Source organism: Columba livia, chromosome 4 (assembly GCF_036013475.1).
Source record: "Columba livia isolate bColLiv1 breed racing homer chromosome 4, bColLiv1.pat.W.v2, whole genome shotgun sequence".
Taxonomy (NCBI): domain Eukaryota; kingdom Metazoa; phylum Chordata; class Aves; order Columbiformes; family Columbidae; genus Columba; species Columba livia.
The window spans coordinates 4212938-4232107 of NC_088605.1; the positions used below are offsets into that span (position 1 = coordinate 4212938).

General features: G+C 41.2%; 1 protein-coding gene and 1 long non-coding RNA gene across 4 annotated transcripts in view; one reads left to right on the forward strand and one right to left on the reverse strand.

The window, feature by feature from the left end:
- Positions 1-290: 290 nt before the first annotated feature.
- Positions 291-9098, reverse strand: LOC110361627 (uncharacterized). The gene is made up of 4 exons (XR_010472025.1): positions 8899-9098; positions 7651-7723; positions 7396-7463; positions 291-1808 (listed from the first exon to the last, which is right to left on the reverse strand). It is a non-coding gene; the product is annotated as an uncharacterized LOC110361627 (long non-coding RNA).
- The window catches only part of CTNNA2 (catenin alpha 2), a 486439-nt gene continuing 476304 nt past the window's right edge, over positions 9036-19170 (forward strand). Inside the window, exon 1 of one of the 3 annotated variants that reach the window (XM_065060245.1) lies at positions 9036-9235. The gene's annotated coding sequence lies outside the window, so the exon portion shown is untranslated. The remainder of the gene's footprint in view (positions 9236-19170) is intronic. The other 2 variants (XM_065060243.1, XM_065060244.1) reach the window with 2 other exon arrangements.

Here is a 19170-nt window from a genome sequence, read left to right on the forward strand (position 1 = left end):
TATACCTCTGAATGTGAGGACTCAACTCCCAAAGTGGTAAATATTATACGTAACCTTACTTACTATTTTATTACTATTACTTACTATACTACTAAGTATACTTACTTACTGTTGACTAACACAGTGAGTTTCTTATTTCTAAAGGACTAGATGTAGTTCCAAATATCCATTTAAGATTTCACTTGGCGTTTTGCTACTGGAACAAAAATCAGGACTGTTCCCAATTTCTGACAATAGCTCCTATCTATACCATTGACTTCCATTTCAGAAACCACTAGAAACGTCTTAACCAATGTTAAATGTCATTTATTTTTCAATCACTTGTTATACAGCGCAGTAAACAAAATCAATTAAATTAACAATACTGTATCTAACGATGTTGTTCATTTATGAGACTAAAGCTATGCTCTCGTGGGTTTAGGATTACACAGATGTAAGAGCATTTGAAATAACCTTCATCTTGACTTCGATGAGTACTGAAAATTAAGGCGTTTAAAAAAATGCCTGGAAAAATTTCCCATGAGGAAAAAAGTCTGTTTTGACAGAAATGGCTTCATCTTGACATATTTATAATACAAAACAAGGCTAAAATAGAAATATTTGTAGAAACTGTCATAGGAACCTGTTTTAATTTAATTTGCCAAAATACTGTTATGGAAAGCACTCATTTTTTTTTTTAAAAAAAAGAAGTATTTTATGCAGTTTGCATGAAGAATTCATGAAATGGAATGGATCTTAGTACTTGGACAGAAATTTCCAAAACAGGATAGTGGTAGTTTTATATCACCCCACAACTTCTTATCGCAAGTCACCACAGTTTGCTGGGCGATCCTTCAATATTTCGAGCAGGATTATTAATTCAATGAAAAATTGCTCTCTGTTTTCTTTTCTTTCCTCTTCTGTTGTCACTGAAACCTGAAGAATACTTTGAAGATGTAAATATTCCTGCAGTGTCATTCCCAGTTGAGTTGTGCTTTACGCAAGGCCTTGTGTAAATCTTGACCCAATCGATCAAGAGGTTCAGTCATTTTTTAAGAAGCAATAAGCTGCATAATTAAATTTCACTATGCATTTTTGCTATTGAAAACAAGGTTTTTAATGTAAAGGTGGCACGCTCACTTTCCATGGAGCGCTTTTCACAATTAACAGGTCCATGTGGATTTTCGGATTGTCGTTTTCTTTCTGTTTGAAGCTAAATCCATCTCCAAACTGGAAGTGGATGAGCTTGCTGTTACATAATTGCGCATCTTCATAAGCCTGTGTGATTATTCACATTGGTCACGTCAAATTCTTTATATCATTAACTGTCAGTGAAAAGTGAGGACAGGGCAAAGGGGTGTGAAGTAATGTGCTCATAATCAACCCCCCTGGATTTTATCTTGCTGTATTGCTACTGTAGCTGATGAAAAATTTCTTATTGAAGTGCATGACCTTGAGCAGAAAAAGAGGTTTGACCTTTCTAAAGAAAGTTAATTAACGAGATGGTCAAAATGTCCATTAAGATGGAAGAAACCTCCAGCTCACAAGAGAATGGTCACAATCAGTAGTAGCTCTTGTCATCGGCTTTCCTTTTTTTTTTTTTATTCTTGATTTTTCTCCTATTTTTTTACTTACAGTTGCTGTTCCTTTAGAAAAGTCAATGTTCTGTCCTGATTCATCAAGGTCTGAAGGAAAAGACCAGAATCATTTATAGCCTTTTCATTAGTGACGCAGACTATTAACAACCTCATTAACTTTCTTCAGGCTGTGTTTTAGTTAGAAGTCTTGTGCGCGTTTTTACAGATGTAAATGGAAAGATGCATCATCCTCTGTCAACAGAAAAAACAAAAAGAAAAGAAATTAGAAATGTTACATACTTCAAGATGTGGCAAATAATTTCCAAAACCATTATTGTGTCTAAACCAAATCTTTATTCTATCTCACCACTACTTTGTGCCCACAAGCTAGAAAATATATTTGAGTGATTGCATTTCTTCTGCTTAAAAATGTTTAGCAAGTGATATATCACAAATTATGTTTTAAATCTTAATTAAGGATGGATAATCTTTAATGTAGTGCATAGCAGAGGTGATAAACAAAAGAAAGATTAATAAAAACAAGTTTATTTTTCTTGTAGACCGAAAGTTCTACAGCTGGTTACCTCTAGATCACCAAAATGCAATGTCAGATATGGATATTCTTTGTCATGTTTTGTCTACTAAAAAACCTCATTAAGCCAACAGGAGCTTGTATAATAAGGCTTGAAAAAGGATCAAAGTTTAACACAATACACTGAAATCACATTGTAGAAAAGTGCTATGATTCAGTGAAGGTATTTTTATGTGATTGAGCAAGTACCAGACACTCTCCACCCTACTTCATATGTACAGAAAGCACAACTGGACATGATAATAAAAAAGCAGAAGGTTGAGGACAGTAATTTCCCCGAGTGAGGAAATCCATTGGCTGTTTTCTTCAAGAGAGTAATAATGAATGACCTGCATTTGGAAATATGGCCTCACAGAAACCCCTTCTGTTCTTCAGATTGAAAATTTTAAAGAGAACCGTTCTTGCTCTGTAATAGTTATTAGGATCTGAAATATTGTGTCCACTTCTGGGCCCCTCAGTTCCAGCAGGACAGGGAACTGCTGGAGAGAGTCCAGCGCAGCCACGAAGGTGCTGAAGGGAGTGGAGCATCTCCCGTGTGAGGAAAGGCTGAGGGAGCTGGGGCTCTGGAGCTGGACAAGAGGACACTGAGGGGTGACCTCATTAATGTTTACAGATATATAAAGGGGGAGTGTCAGGAGGATGGAGGCAGGCTCTTCTCAGTGACAATCAATGACAGGACAAGAGGCAATGGGTGCAAACTGGAAGAGGTTCCACTTAAATTTGAGAAGAAACTTCTTCTCAGTGAGGGTGGCAGAGCCTGGCCCAGGCTGCCCAGGGAGGTTGTGGAGTCTCCTTCTGCGCAGACATTCCAACCTGCCTGGACACCTTCCTGTGTAACCTCATCTGGGTGTTCCTGCTCCGGCAGGGGGATTGCACTGGATGAGCTTTCCAGGTCCCTTGCAATCCCTCACATTCTGTGATATTAATCCTTCTCCCTAAGCCTTTCTTTGGTTAGGAAAAGAAAGGAATCCTAAGGATAGAGCAGTTCCAGAAGACAATTTCAACTAGTTGTTCAAAGGCACAAGCCAAAAATACATCCTGAAGCTTTTTAGTCTATGCGTCTTTGCCTAGTTCTCCTACCACCTCCTGTCCCCTCTCATGCCCAGCCCACCTCCCTACTTTATTTATGTCACTTGTCTTGTTCTCCCCCATAGAGAGAATCCCAGACTGGTTGGGGTTGAAGGGACCTCTGGAGATCATCCAGTCCAACCCACCTGCTCACGCAGGGTCACCAGAGCAGATCACACAGGGTCGTGTCCAGGCGGGTTTGAATGTCTCAGAGAAGGAGACTCCACAACCTCTCTGTGCAGCCTGGGCCAGGCTCTGGCACCTCACAGGAAAGAAGTTTCTCATATTCAGACGGAACCTCCTGTGTTTCAACCTGTGCCTGACGAGACCACCTGAACATACACTTTCTGAATATATGAACTACATTGCCTTACAATTTGCCGCATAATTGTTTACCTCTGATAAGGTTCACTAATTGAGACATTCAGCAAGAAAACACAACAAACTATATTCTGGCATTGCGTAGGATTCACAGTCACAGGCAGATTTCCTGTTGTTTTGATGCAGTGTGCACACACCAGAAAATAGAGCTTGTTTTCTGAGGAGCGAACAACATCAGCAGCACAAGACATGGAGTGTTTGCAAACAGCAGATGGGAACCAGCTATAAGTTGGGCAACATGAAAATCAGCGCGCTCTACTTAAGAGCTGCTGATCTGATCAAGGGTTTTGAGAGAAGAGTACCAGGGTAAGATGTAAAGAATATTTTATTCTGATACCTGTATGAGAAGACAACTTAGAGGTTGAGAAACTGAGGCAGCATAAAGAAAGAGGCTTGAGGACAACCTAAGAAGTTACATTTCCCTAAGTCTCAGTCTTTTCCCCTGTCCATAGAGAACACAACTCATTCCATAAAAGTGTATGAGAGATTTTACAGCATTTGAATTTGAATATTCCAAAGCTTATAGCACATTCTCTGAATACATGCAATATATATATATATTTCTAAAGTCTTCTTTCTCCACCCCCCCCCCCCCCCGCCTTCAAAATATGGAGGTGCAATAAATCTACTGCACATTGCCCTCCTTAAAATCAAAAGATGAGAGATGGCCTCCACAAACACACACCTTGCTAACAGGTGTCACTGACTAAAGTTAAAAAAAAAAAAGAGAACAGAATTAAGACAATTTCAGATTTCTTACCATGGATTTGAGAAGTAACCACTTAAGGAAAAAGGCCTTATAATAATCTGCCAAAAGATCACAGAATCACACAGAATCACGGAATGTCAGGGATTGGAAGGGACCTGGAAAGCTCATCCAGTGCAATCCCCCCATGGAGCAGGAACACCCAGATGAGGTTACACAGGAAGGTGTCCAGGTGGGTTGGAATGTCTGCAGAGAAGGAGACTCCACAACCTCCCTGGGCAGCCTGGGCCAGGCTCTGCCACCCTCACCGGGAAGATGTTTATTCTCAAATTTAAGTGGAACCTTTTGTGTTCCAGTTTGTACCCATTACCCCTTGTCCTATCACTGGTTGTCACTGAGAAGAGCCTGGCTCCATCCTCCTGACACTCCCCCTTTATATATCTGTAAACATTAATGAGGTCACCCCTCAGTGTCCTCTTGTCCAGCTCCAGAGCCCCAGCTCCCTCAGCCTTTCCTCACACAGGAGATGCTCCACTCCCTTCAGCATCTTGGTGGCTGCGCTGGACTCTCTCCAGCAGTTCCCTGTCCTGCTGGAACTGAGGGGCCACAACTGGACACAATATTCCAAGTGTGGTCTCCCCAGGGCAGAGCAGAGGGGCAGGAGAACCTCTCTGACCTACTGACCACCCCCTTCTAACCCACCCCAGGTACCATTGGCCTTCCTGGCCACAAGTGCCCAGTGCTGGCTCATGGTCATCCTGCTGTTCCCAGCACCCCCAGCTCCCTTTTCCCTGCACTGCTCTCTAATAGGTCATTCCCCAAATTATACTGGAACCTGGGGTTGTTCCTGCCCAGATGCCAGACTCTACACTTGCCCTTGTTATATTTCATTAAATTTTTCCCTGCCCAAATGTGTTCAGGGACAGCGAAGGATTTCAGTCAATCTCTGTACATCTGTGTGCACTCAGACAATCAAGTCCGATGGGTAATGTCTTATTAATAAAAGGCACTGAAATATCTTTCAGACCTGCTGACAACCTCCCTTCAGCATAGACAGGCAACGAACTACTTTAAAGAAACAACCTATTAGTTGGTTTGTCTTTTAAGAAAACTGAGCCTAAAAGCAGCTTAAAGCATTTTAAGTTCTACCTGCAGCTTTCAAAGTCTACTCGAGTTGCCTAAGAGACATGATCCTCCTCAATTTCTCTCAGTTAGATATTACTTAACTGATTCTTTCCATTAGTCATAACTTTCCTGCTCTCAGAAATTCTCTTTTTCAACAAAGCACAAGTATTGGCCAAATAGGAACAAGGGTTCAGGATTAGGTGTTGAAAGAAACATAGTCCATCTAGACACAAAGATCTATTGCGTTCCTAAGAACTCAAAAAAGCTCATGCTCTTGAACCAAACAATCAAGACCATTTTTAGCAATAATCTCTCTTCATGTAGAAGACAGTTTTATAAGAGAAAAGATGAGCAACTTGAATCTGACTAGTTCTTCCTCTGAGTAACAATGCACTGCAGAACTCAACACAGAAATCTTAAGGAAAGGTAAAGATCAAATGGCCAACCAGGCTCATTGATAAATGTGAATCGTAGCCTCTTTCCACTTTTCTGGTAGTTCCTATTCTAATTATTCTTATTTTTCATGTCCACGCTTAATATTTGGGTTCTATATTGTGACAGGCAGTCACAGAATAGTATTTTCACTCTAGTATTTCTGATGCTTTAGTGATGTCTCTTTTCTTTACGTAGGTGGAGAACGGCAGTCGCAAGCGTTTGTTAGAAGCTGTCAGTTCACCTCCCTTGGCCGGTAAGAGCTACATTCATTTACAGAGCAGCTTATCTCAGCGGTAACAAATTCAGTTTTCTTCCTTTCCTTTAAGACAGTTAACAGCAATTTAAAAAATAAGGGTAGTTTTGAAAAATCACTTAAAAACTTGAAGAAATGTCTAAACAGCAGACAGAGCCCTCCTTCGAGACAACAAAAATTAGTTCATACAGTTCTTTCAGATTTTAAGATCTCTTTATCGCACTCTGGCAGACTGCTTAGGAAAAGTCCAGCAATCCATGTCTTAGATAAAAGTAATCTGGACTGGGTAAGTAATCTGATCTGTTTCTTAAATTGACACACATTAACCAGAAACACACACAGCTGAAGGAGTCCTTTGGTTCGAATTCATAAGAGATGTATTTGCAGCTTAGTTACTAGCAGAGGGAAGAAGTTCTATTATTTTTCATAAATGTGCTTATTTACTATTTGTGGGTCTTATATGTACATTATAGTGCATGATCATTTTAGTCAAACGCCTGGAGAAACATTTAGCTGATGTGCAATTGGTGATATAATGCACTGTGATTAAGGTGGAGGTAACTTACCATGTTACATTTGGAAACCTTTGTAAGTTACTATGTTACAGTCATAAATATTTGTAATTTACCACGTTCTCTTTGGGAATCTCACTTATTTCCATTCATATTCACAATAGACCAGTTGTTACAACAGAGGAAGGCACTGGCCTTACCCAGAAGAACTGGCAATTCAAAAGATGTGGAGTGCAGAAATGAGACAAAACCCAAAAGGTTTCCTAATATCGCATGACTCCATTCAACAGGATGGGAAAGACAATAACGCTACCTAGAAAAGTTGTTTGATGCAACCTGAAAGCCTATTAAAGACACAAACTAAGTACCTTGTTTGCTTTACAGTAATAATTTACAGGTCATGATAAAGGGCAGGACAGCCTAACATGATCTCTGATTACATGTACAGAATGGGTCATGTTTCAGCCCTAAATGATACTGTAAGGTTGCAATAATTCAAGTATTTCTGTACACTATTGATTGTGTCTACTTACATCTGTTATATGGCCTAACACGCATGTGCCATGATGAATCTGATCACATTTAAATGAGTTCTTGCCTAAGAAATTGTTTCCCCTGTTTCAAACTCTCATCTGGACTCTGTGCCTTGATAAAGGGAATTAAGGTTCTGATTCAGCTCCCTTTCTTATTTGTTTTTGTAAGAATGAATGTAGGTCTTGACAATATTTTTTCTCAGGCTGTGGAAGAGGTAAGAAAAAGATAGATACCTGTACTACTAACATCATTCCCTTATAGCCTGAGGGAAGGCAATTGTTTTGGCAAGTCCCCTCCAAGCCTAAAATAGACAAGAAAAGGTAAAAACATGTGAAGACTTATCCTCCTCCCCTCTTTTTTGCCTGCGAGTTTACACAGAAGCTGATGGAGCAGATGGATGGCAGAAGAAGTGCAAAGGATGCACAGAACAGCACGTTGGTGGGATTCGCGCTGCCTCGAAATGGCAAAGTCCCTTCAACAACACCTACTGCACAGGGATCCTCTGTCACTGGGGCTTCAGGCTCAGGGATTTTGGAGCAGGACGGTGGCAGCATGTTCCATCTGAAAGAAACGGCAGGAAAAGGTGCTGCAGCATGGCAAAAAAACCCAACCCTTAGGCATGGTAAGATAAGTGATAGAAGTGAAATAACAGGAAGAAAAAGTAAAGTGCAAGGCTTTGCAGTGTGGGACAAAACCTGACATTCAGTGCAGAGGCTCTAGGTCTCTACAGCAAGTAACAAGAAAGCCGTAAGAGAAGTTTTCATAGTTTAACAGAAGAGGAGAAACAAAGGTTTTGCAAATAGTCCGTATGGTACATTCATGGAGCAATCGCCTGCCCCCAGCATGGTATCTGGAGCAGCATAAGAGATCGTTACACGAACAAATCATAGAATCATTTAGGCTGGAAGACACTCAGGATCATAGAGTCCAACCATACATAACCCAACTCTAGGACTAAACCATGTCCCTGAGAACCTCGTCTAAATGCCTTTTAAACCCCTCCCAGGGTGGTGATTCCACCACTGCCCTGGGCAGCCTGTTCCAGTGCCCGACAGCCCTTTGGGGAAGAAATTGTTCCCCAGATCCAACCTCAGCCTCCCCTGGCGCAGCTTGAGGCAGTTTCCTCTGCTCCTGGTGCTTGTTCCTGGGGAGCAGAGCCCGACCCCCCCGGCTCCAAGCTCCTTTCAGGCAGTTCAGAGATCAGAAGGTCTCCCCTCAGCTCCTGTTCTCCAGCTGAACCCCCCAGGTCCCTCAGCCGCTCCCATCACACTTGTGCTGCAGACCATCACCAGCTTCGCCGCCTCCTCTGCACTCTCTCCAGCACCTCAATGTTCTTGTTACGATGAGGGGCCCAAAACTGACCCCAGGATCCGAGGTGCCGAATCACTTCACGATCACTTCTCCCGTCCCGCTGGCCGCTGACATCTCTCTGACCGGCAGCCCTGTCTGTGTGCGGCCTCGCTGCGCTTGCCAACCGCCCGACGCGGCCTTTCCGCAGCCCCCCGGGGCTCCCACCCGCACACACCGAGCCCCCGGCCCCGCCGCGCTGCCCGTGCTCGCCGGTGCCCTCACCTCCGCTCTCCACCTGCCGCCGTGCCCCGGGCTCTCCCGTCCCATCCGGCACCCACCCGGCGGCTCCGCTCCCCTCCCTCCCTCCCCAGCCCCGCGGCTCCCCCGCACCGCCCCCTCCGTGCATCCCTCCCCCGGCCGCCTGGTAACGCCGTTTCCACACTCACAGCCACTGCGCGCTGCGGCGGCCCCGCCGCGGCCTGGAACCGCTGCACCGGGGCGGGCTGCGCGGCCCCCCCAGCACGGCGCCCCCGCGGTCCGCAGCGGCGCAGGCGCGCTGCCTCCTCCCCTAGTGGCTGCCGTGGGGAGCCCGGCGGCGGCGGCTCCCGGGCGCCCGTACAGCCGAGCGGACGCGGGTCGGGCCGGTAGCGGCGTGGGCGGGGGCCGGGAGCGGAGCTGCACCGCACCACACCGCCAGTTCCCCGCGCTGCCGGGGAGGAGGAGGAGGCGGCGGCAGAGGAGGCGGCGGCGAGAGATTCTCCCACCCCCACCCAGCGAGCCGAGGTGAGGCCAGGGCACAGCATCCTCCTTTCTTCCCCTCATCCCGTTCGTTCCTTCCCTCCCCCTTCCCCAAGCTCCTTCCTTCCATCCTGCTTTCCTCATTCTCCTTCCCCCTCATCCTCCTTCCCTTCATCCTTCCCCGGGCTTCCTGCTCCTCCGTTCCTTTCTTCTCAGCCACCTTTCTCCACTTCTCCCCACCCCCCAGACTCCTTCCTCCTGCACCCACCAGAAATAATAACCGTGCTTTTCTTATTTTTACCCCTTATCCCCCTCTTTTATAAATGCAATTTTATTTCTCACCCGGTGAAGGAGGTAGAGTCGCTCACACACAGAGATAATCCCCCTTCCTTGAAAGAATGGATTTGAATTAACGGTTGTTTTATGGTGTATGCGTGTATTACGAGAAGACAGGGATTATATCTGGGGAAGAAAAGAAGGGGTCAAAGGCGTGGCGTTTCGCTTATTCATCTATTTACCTAGTGTCGCTTCGGGGTGAAACCTAGTGTTGTCTTGTCTTTTTTTTTTGTTTTAATTATTTTCCTTTCTTCAAGCATCAGAGGTTTCTTCCTCCCTTTTCTCCATCCACCGCGCGTGTCTGTAATTCAGTCGCTGCTGCTCTGATTGTCTCTGCTGGAGCCGGCGGGGAGCGGAGCTGTGCCCTGGGGAGGGGGAAAAGGAGCAAAAAGGAGCTTTTTTCTAATCCTTCCCTTTAGGCCTCTGCCAGGGTCTGAACCCTTTCGAATCACCCGCTTCACATCCCACCCCAAATCCAGCCCTAAAGGTGTCAGCTCCCGTCTTAGGGATTTGCTCCGGTGGCAATGAGCGAAAGTTTAAAATGTGGCTTTGTCTCGCCGTGTGAATGGCAAGAAGCGGCATGGTTGTTGGCCGGAGGGCGATGGCCAAAGCGTCTCATTGCGTGGCTTGCAAATTGGAAGAAGTTTTGCTTGGATGCAGTGGGAAGCAGCGTGGCGAGGCTTCCCTGCTTGCCTCGTCCCTTTGGGAATGGGGCTGTGGATGTGTGTGCGACAAGCGCTCGGGAAAGGAACTTGTACGCACTTACTAAGGGGTGTAATGTGAGGAGTAGGTGACACGCACCTGCTTCTCCGCAGATTGGAGGGGTGAAGGTGCTTCTCACCGGTTGTGTGCGATGCTTTTCTTTTCAAGGTGATGCTCCATCGGTTGAAATGATGGGTTGGTGGTCAGGTTTCTCTCCTTGCAGCTGTGTAGTGGCAGAATGGTTTTTTTCAGCCTCTTTTCGGCTTCCCTTTGCTGGATTGGAAGTTTCTTTATAGTTTACTATCAGGGTAGGGATGTTGCAAAACCCCTGTTCTTGGAGAAACCTGCACAAACCACAGCAGCCGACACTACAGCAAAACTCTGTCAGCCTGAATAATACTAAAACATACATTATATGCTATTTTGGCATGTATTCCCTAAGAAATGTAGATTCTGCGGACTTGTCAAGATTGCAGCGAACGTTGTGTGTTTTGGAGAAGAAGGTAGATATGTAGCATAAATAATAGTCTTAAATGATATTGATGCAAACAGATCTCACTGGCTTTGCAGCTGTTACAATGCTGCTGGTTTCCCTTTTTACCAAGCTATGATTGATACTATGCATTGTATCAGGCTCTTTGTACTAGAATTCTTTCTAGAGGAGAAAAACTACTGACCTGAAGGCTGAACTTTGCCACTCCATTGTGTAAATCATGGTTTACAGAAACAAGGCAGCTGTAATTCCATTAACAGGCTGTGTTGATGGTGAAAAGCTCCACCAGGAAAACCCCAGTGTTGCTTGAGTCCTCACATGGCCATGCAACCCTCGTTTATGCAGAATTAATATTAATATGCATGTTAACATTGAGCATTTATTGTACTACTGCAATGCCTTTGAACCACTGAAAACCAGGAGTATTTGTAGACTGGGACTTTAAAGCCAAAATAAGCAATTAGATCTTCTACTCTGACCCCTTTATTATAGCCAGTTGGATTTTATCCAGTCGCTTTTTGAGTGCAACAACTTGCATTTGGCTGAAATCTATTTTTTCCAGAAAAATTGGCTTTTTGATCAGTAAGAGGTGGAGAATCTGCTGTTTATTAAGTTATTTGGCCTCAGCTTCCAGTCGCTGGTTCCTGATGTGCTTTTCTCCCCTATGCTGGAGAACTCAAAGTGTTTTCTTACCACAAGAATATTTACCTGCTGTAATTTAGTATTCCCTCCCCTTTCTATTTGAAAAAAACACAAGTGGACTAAAATACTTTAAATTTGTCACTGTTTGTGAGTTTAAATATTACCTCTCTGGTGCTGCTCTTCCGTTTATATGTTGCATTTCCATATTAACCCTTGATCTGCAGCACTGCACTTAGATTGTGCATTTTGCAGGGCTGCTTCTGTCCACAAGAGTTCATCATTCTGTCGGCTACTGTGGGTTTCTGGATTATTGCGGCTTTATAACTTTGTACATGGCTTTTTTTTTTTAAGAATATTTTGTTTCTAGCATAGCTTGAGTATACTAAACACTCCTGATTGCTTTTTGTAACTGATTTATTTGTTATATAGCATTCTGTCAGTCTATAACTTGCACAAATTTTGTCATGATTGAACGTGTAGGCTTGCAAATAATTAGTGTTTTGTGATAGTAGTTCCACCTTTGGGGAACTCCATGTTAATCTGAGTTATGTTGTGATGTGTTCTTCTCAAACTGTGGTTTTTTTACCCTTTCTGAGATGTCACTTAACTCATTCTGAACCTATTTGGTGCCACTTTGTCAGGCTGTCATAGGATACCACACCAAGTTCCATGCAAGTTTCTATATGTATATGGATATTTTTACTGTTTTGAATTATCAATTGTATCAAAGAATAAAAACGGATTCATTTAAGATCTATTTTAATTAATTTTACTTCCTATTTTTTGTAATATGGCACTGATCAGTAGAACCTCATTTATATTTTTAAAATGATTATATTGCTACTACTCCAACCTTCCTATAGCCACACACACTCCACCAGCTCTTTTAAACTATGCTGCTGATCAAAAATGTTTATTGCCAGATAATATTGTTTCTAACATCATACTTGCAATGGACTGAAGGAGTAATTCATCATTCTCATGAGGGACCAGCAAATGGTCTCACTTATTTACTAATTAATTATTGAATGCATCTGCTGGTTTGTACTATCAGTGTGGATCAGAGTCCCTGTTCAGTAGCGCAACTGGGAGAGGGTTAAGAATTATTTGGTTCTTACAGATCCCCCCCCTTTTTTTCTTGTTGCTTATAAGTATCTTCATCCTCACCTATCAACTTTTTACACTTGCACTGATTCAAAACCTCTATAATTTGTTATCCCTTAACACTTATTTTTTTCTCATTATATATGGCTTCTTCCTTCTAATAATACTATTTATTGAAATCTGCTTGGTTGTCAAATTGTAGTAGTTATGACAATGCCTTCCAGGTGTTACAAATTGTCTGAACATGAGTATGAGATTCTTCTTTTTATTTTTTCTATGTATAATGACACAGCCATACAATTAATTACATTTCAAACATTTTGCTTTTAATATGGCATGTTTCAAAGCTTGGCTGAAGAAAGCTAAACTCTTCCTTTATTTTCTCCATACGGCTTTCATAGGCAGTACAACGTATAGGACACACTTTGCTTTTAGATATAATACCAAATGGTATTGGAAATATGAAGGGCAAGTATACAGAAATAATACAATATGTTGTTGGGAATGGGAAGAGTAATAGTACAGAAATACAGAATAACAGCATTAACCTGGTAGTAATTACAGCGACATGCTCGGGTCATAAATTAATTGGGGTTTCTGTGGCTCAGCTCTGTAGGAATCATTCCTCTACAGCTAATTTGAGGTAGAGATGCAAGGAGAAGATGTAAAAAGAGCAGAATTGAAAGAAGGTGAAAAGAAAGCTGGATTTTGGAGGCGAGCTAAGAGCTGCTTCTTGCCTAAAATAAACTTGTTTGCTTTATATAAATATAACGTTTCTTAGGATCAGCTTTCCTGAGGAATTAGATAAAGACTGAAGTGGATACGTTGAGCAGGGAGAACTTTCCCAAGGCGTGGGGGCTTGGACCAGATCAGCTTTGAAGGTCCTTTCCAACCCAAATTATTCTGATTCTCGGATGGTGTGGGAAGCACAAGTGGCTGAGAAACTCTGGTTCCTCTGTAGATCCCATTCTGGATGGGTAAGATCCTCCAGCTGTATCTGCACCACCGTGAACCCGACTGTGATCAAGCTGCTTCTAAGTCTATCACACCTTGAACACTGTTGGAAAAATAATTGTGTTCATATTTTAATGTGAAAGAGGAAAAAGTGATAAGACTTCCATAGCTAGTAAGTTGAGGACGTAACAATAAAGACCAGAAACCAGGTTTTGGCCCATTGAAAGAAGTGGTTAATAAAGTTATTCTTGTATTCCAGATTCTTACTGTTTCATGGGAGTTAATACATCTAAGTATAGAGTGATAACGCTGTTGTATTGAGTCTTCAGCACCATGGGTGTAAATGAATTTGGGGTCAGGTTTCTCTCTACATTTCAGTTTTCTAGATGGTTTCCTCAACATCCTATACGAGCCATTGCGAGAGTACTAGAAAATCTGATTCCAAGCAATGGTTGTGTACAAGAAAGTTTTCAAACAGTAAGACATGAACTTGTTGTGAGCATCATTTGCCCTTATAGCAGGTTGAAAAACCAGGATTTGCACCTTATGGAAAATTGTTACTTTAGGAATAGTGTTTTATTTTTGGTTGGAACAAGGTGTTGAAGTTTAACATTTCCAGCAAAATGAAAGTTATTTCCCTGGGTAGGAATATCACCACCCCCACCAAACCCTGCTATACAGATTTTGTTTCAAATTTCATCTCTTTTGGACTATTTTTTTGGCTAGCTGCACTTTTCGGTCACATCACCCCTTGCATCAGTATTCTAGGACTGAGAACAGAGAAACAAATTTGAACATTGCTGCAGAGACTGCCCAAGTCTTCAGGCTCCTTAAATAACGAGAATTATTCAGTGAAGTGAAACCAAATCCTTTAACAGCCACAACATCTCACAGGGTTTGAATTTGAGAGGTAAAAAAGTAGTAGATTTTGCAGTTACCCTAAAGAACCTCTGTATTTCAAAGCTATTTTTATAGATATTCCAACCTGTTATCCCCAGAGTTATAATAATTATGACGTGACATTTCTCCTGTGTACTTGGTCCTTTTCTTTGCAGTCATGTATTTTAAACACAAGTCTCTGTTACATCATGCTTAAAGTAGACAAGAATATGAGAACAGAAAGCAATTTGGATATAAAACTTAAATTCTGAATAGATTTAATAAGCGGAAAGTGGAAGTGGTTTTGGTCAGGTGAGGCTCCCAGGCGACTTCTGCAAACGGGACTTAAGCTTTTAAGTTACTTAAGGCTTCTTGTAAATGGATTAATCAGTTTGGCCTTTTCTACAACTAATCAACTTTAATTTTTAATGCTCTATTATTTACTAATAGCCACCCTTTTACGTTCCATTGAATCTCTCTTTATGGAATTTCTCTATTAAAGCCCAACCAGCACAGCAGGGACAGTTAAATCTCTCGGTTCACTAAGTTTTACTTATAGGAAATGGATCAACTGGAACTATTTTATTCCTTATATTTTAAATGCGTAAACTCTGCTCCTCTTGTGCAGCCCTGAGAAAACTGTTTACCAGTTCTCTTAGTCTTTTCAGACATCAATAGAAAGCCCAAAAGACCTTTTCCTAAAGATTTAACTTTCAAGTTAGATCATGGAGTAAAATACTATGACAAAATTCTCGTAATACCTGTTTTGTTTCTATTGCAGTATCATGCTGTTAGTAGCAATAGTTGTGTCCTTTCCAAAGGAAACACCTTAACAAATGTGAATAAAACTTCTTGAACAGTGGCGTAAAGATATTTACAGTTTTAATTAGCTCAAATATATTTGGTTTTTTAATTGCTCCTACATTCCCTCTGGAAAAACATCTTGTCTTTTACTCCTTGGTCTATTGAGATGTCCTGTTCAGCGTCCTGCAACTTTTGAGTCAATTTAGAGATTTTTTGTAAATAATTAAATAGAGAACAATTAAGTTAATGAACATAAATAGAGAATAGAGGTGATGTCCTCTGTCACTAAATATTATCTTCCTTGAACATTCATTGGACGATCTCTCTTTCTGATATAAAATACGATCAACTGTGATTAGTTACCCATGGTTAATCCTTCATATCTGAACCATTACAAATCCCCCACCAGAAGCAATATTGCATTTCTAAGCAAGATGGGGCGAATGCATGGGGTGAAATTTCTCTATGGCCAGTGTTGTGTAATAGAACATCTGATTATTTATTAGGTAAAAGAAACATAATATATATTTCCTATTAAAATGATTAAATCTTGTGCTTAAACTCCTGGAAGCAAAAGCTGCAGTTGCTTTGATATAGACCACCGTATTTATTGAGAAACTTTGAATATAGAGGCTAATTATTTCTTTTTCCCTGCATCTCTGTTAAAAATCATATGATGCAAATGGTTATTTCATTTTTTACCCAAATATAAAAGGATCCATTTATAATTTTTAAGAATTATGCCAGAATATTTCAGTAAAATTGATTATATCATCTGTGCTTGATTTTGATAGAGAATTTACCAAAACTCTTACTAACTGGTTATCCACTGTCACTCATCAGCATTAACAGTCTTATTCAAAATAATTTAGCAGATTCAATCTGGGAGTAGAAGAATAGTTCTTCCATTTGTAAAATACAGGAAAGGTGGTGAATTTTAATCCTCGCAATTAAAATCCGCAGGTGAATCTTTACAATGAAGTTACAGGATTGCAAAGAAACAACTACCATTTGTCACCAGTTAGAAAGAAGCAATTGCCATTTATTATTGTCAAAGTGAGAGAGATTCGTGTGGTTTTTTGTGAACTCGTTTCTGGTTCTTACACAAATAGTCCTGAGTGCTTACTATAATCAAGTCGGAAATGCAAATGCAGAATTACAGCTGCTCAGTCTAATTTTAAACGGATCTGCTATCTCTGTAATCTACATTTCCAGTGCTTAGATACTGTGTGGAAATACTTCGAAGAAAAATATATGGTCAGGAAGTCCGTGAATGAAGGAGGATGAGGCTGTGGAGGGGTAGAATAGGAATAAATAGACTTAAACAAATATTCCAGTTCACTAGGAGCACTGGTTGGAGGCCACACCAGTGTGCAAAGCTGCCACTTGTACTGGGATGGGCCCCGTCTTGCCCCATCATCCATCCATTGCCCCATCATCTTTCCCTAGAATTCAAGTCTATTTCATCCATCTGAAATAACATTTTGGACTTTTGCTAAATATCATTTCTAGGTCATGTCTGATATCTGGCAAGAAGAGGAACACTAAAAAATTATAGAAGGGAAAAACTGTTGCTATCTTATGATTTAATTTAACTTACATGGCTTAGGGAGAATTCAGTGTATGGCTAAGAGAGCTGAAATACTGGATGCTTTAATCCACTCTAAAATGTGTTCAGGTGACTTGCATCCTTGGGCAAAGTTTTTTCTTTTCTATTCAAATTCAAACCTTTATATTCAGGCTCAAGCCCAGGGAATGTTGGGTCCGTACAGGTTGGAATCATGGAACTATACAGGTGTTTTCTATATGGTGTGAACTGTGGGGTTGTCATGTGCAGGGACAGGAGTTGGACTCAATGATCCTTGTGGGTCCCTTCCAACTCAGGACATTCTATGATTCTATGACATTCCCATGAGTCTTGAGCAGAATTGTCTTCTAATCACGCTCTGTTATTTTTTTTTAAAACCAGCATCAAAAGTCATATAAATTTTATCATTCCCCTGCATTTTTTCCTCCTCTTCTAAATAACTTGAGTGCATTTCCAAAGCATTTACTACAGCAAATACTTTTTGACTCATCTTGTTCTAATTCTGCATTTAAAACCAGCAGTAATTTTGATTATAAATACAGCCTAAGAACCAGAAAACGAATGGAGTAACCATGTTCAATATTGACCTCCAGCTGTCAGAGTAAGAAAACCTCTTTTACTGTTAATTTTTATTATATTTAATAAATTATAATTTCTTTAATGTGACTAGAGACACTATCAGCTCGCTTTTCGTGGAGTCTTCTTGGAGGTATTCCATGGTCCCAGGTGACCTCAAACGCTGCAGAGTAACCTAATTTATATGACAGAGTAATATGGAAGCACACATTTAATGCAAACGTAGCCAAAAAGCCTTCAGAATTAATGTCGTCAAGTAGTAGAGAAAGCTGTGTGTGATGATAGTAGCTATGGTGACTTTATTTTTAAGTAGAAACATCACTGATTTGTAGCTTTGATGTAAGCGTTTTGCTGGGTATCCATTCAGATTCAACTCGTGAAAAACAGAGTGGTTTGAATGCAAAAATAGGCTTGCAAACAAAATAAGGTTGCCACAAATAAAGCTGCTTTTTTGAGGCTCCGCGCTCCATGTTCCCCTTGGTTTTGACAATTTTAGGGCTTGACGGGCACTGAAGTTGAAGCCGTTAGCTCAGATCTTTCAGAATTTCAGATGGACAGACCCTTCCTAAGTTGGTTGCAACCAAAGTGTGGAGTCGGCTTAACTTTCTTTAATTGTTTTATGGCTTTTGGGTTCACGAGAATGATGTTGAGATGCACTGAGTTTAATATTGATGGGTGGTTTACCATCAGCCAAAAGAAACTGAAAGAAAACATTATATAGCACAAGAAGAGCTTCCTGGCTTTTTTGCCATAAAAAGATCAGTCAGGAGGAAGGGGAAACACTAGAGGTAATGATTTATTTATTTATTTAAAATCAGTTTTCCGTAGTGATTTAAAAATGAGGATCTTTTATTTTTCCTCTTTCTGCACCATAAGATGGTCTGAGGTCCACTCTGTTGCCACGATTTGTTGTACCCTAAGGATGCTGCAGCACTTGGGATGGCCAAAGCCTTTCCAGATCAACCCTTGGGTGCTAATCTACAGTAATTAAGCATTTATTGGAACAGCGTGAGTTGGAGTCTGTAATGATCAGGACATGGGTGGGTGAGAGCAATTAGTATTTAGTTACAAAAAAGGAACAACTTCAAAGGACGAACCAAAAGCCACGTTCCCCAACGAAATAAGATGTTGTAGTTTGAACACTTCTTCAGGTGTGCTTGAAATTAATGATCTGAATTGGGAATTTGAACCTGTATCTCCAAGATTTTGAGTGACGTTTGGCCACTCAGCTCTTGGTGACACTGGTTGAGATGTTTGTCTTTTGTTGCTGTTCTTCATTACGTTGTGATTTTCTTTCATTGGGTTGAAACCAAGATCATGTGAGGAAAGAGTTTTTAAATCATTCTTTTAAAAATGTATTTTTTAGTAATTTCCACTTAGTTTTAATGAGAAATGGCTACTAAATGGTTAGAATTGAAGTCACCTCTTGGTTACAGGAAGACCTTGAACAGCTTCAAGCACTGAGCTCTTTAAACGAGAGGAAAGTATGTAAATACAATAAAAAATACTGTGATGTCAGTAGATGAACTTCCCTTCTGCATTTTAAAAAAAGAGCACCCATATTGACTCTCAGCTATGTTCACATAATACTCCTTTTGGGATAAATTGCCCTGAATCTGAAATATGCTTCTCTGATCTCAAGAAATGTGCAAAATATGAGAAAAACTTTGCAATGAACAAGTAGAAAGGTTTATTTTAGTGGGACCCTCTTCCAGCATTGGAGATGCATTTCTGGGTATTTTAGATAAGGGGTTGCTTTAGGTATTTAGATGATGCGAGATTAAACCCTCGGTCCTTTAACAGTAATTACAGAATTTCCATTTCAATAGTTTGTGTCTTTTTTTTAAGTAGCAATGTGTCCAGTACATCAGCTCTTCTTTGCCTCCAATTTCTCCTCTGCTG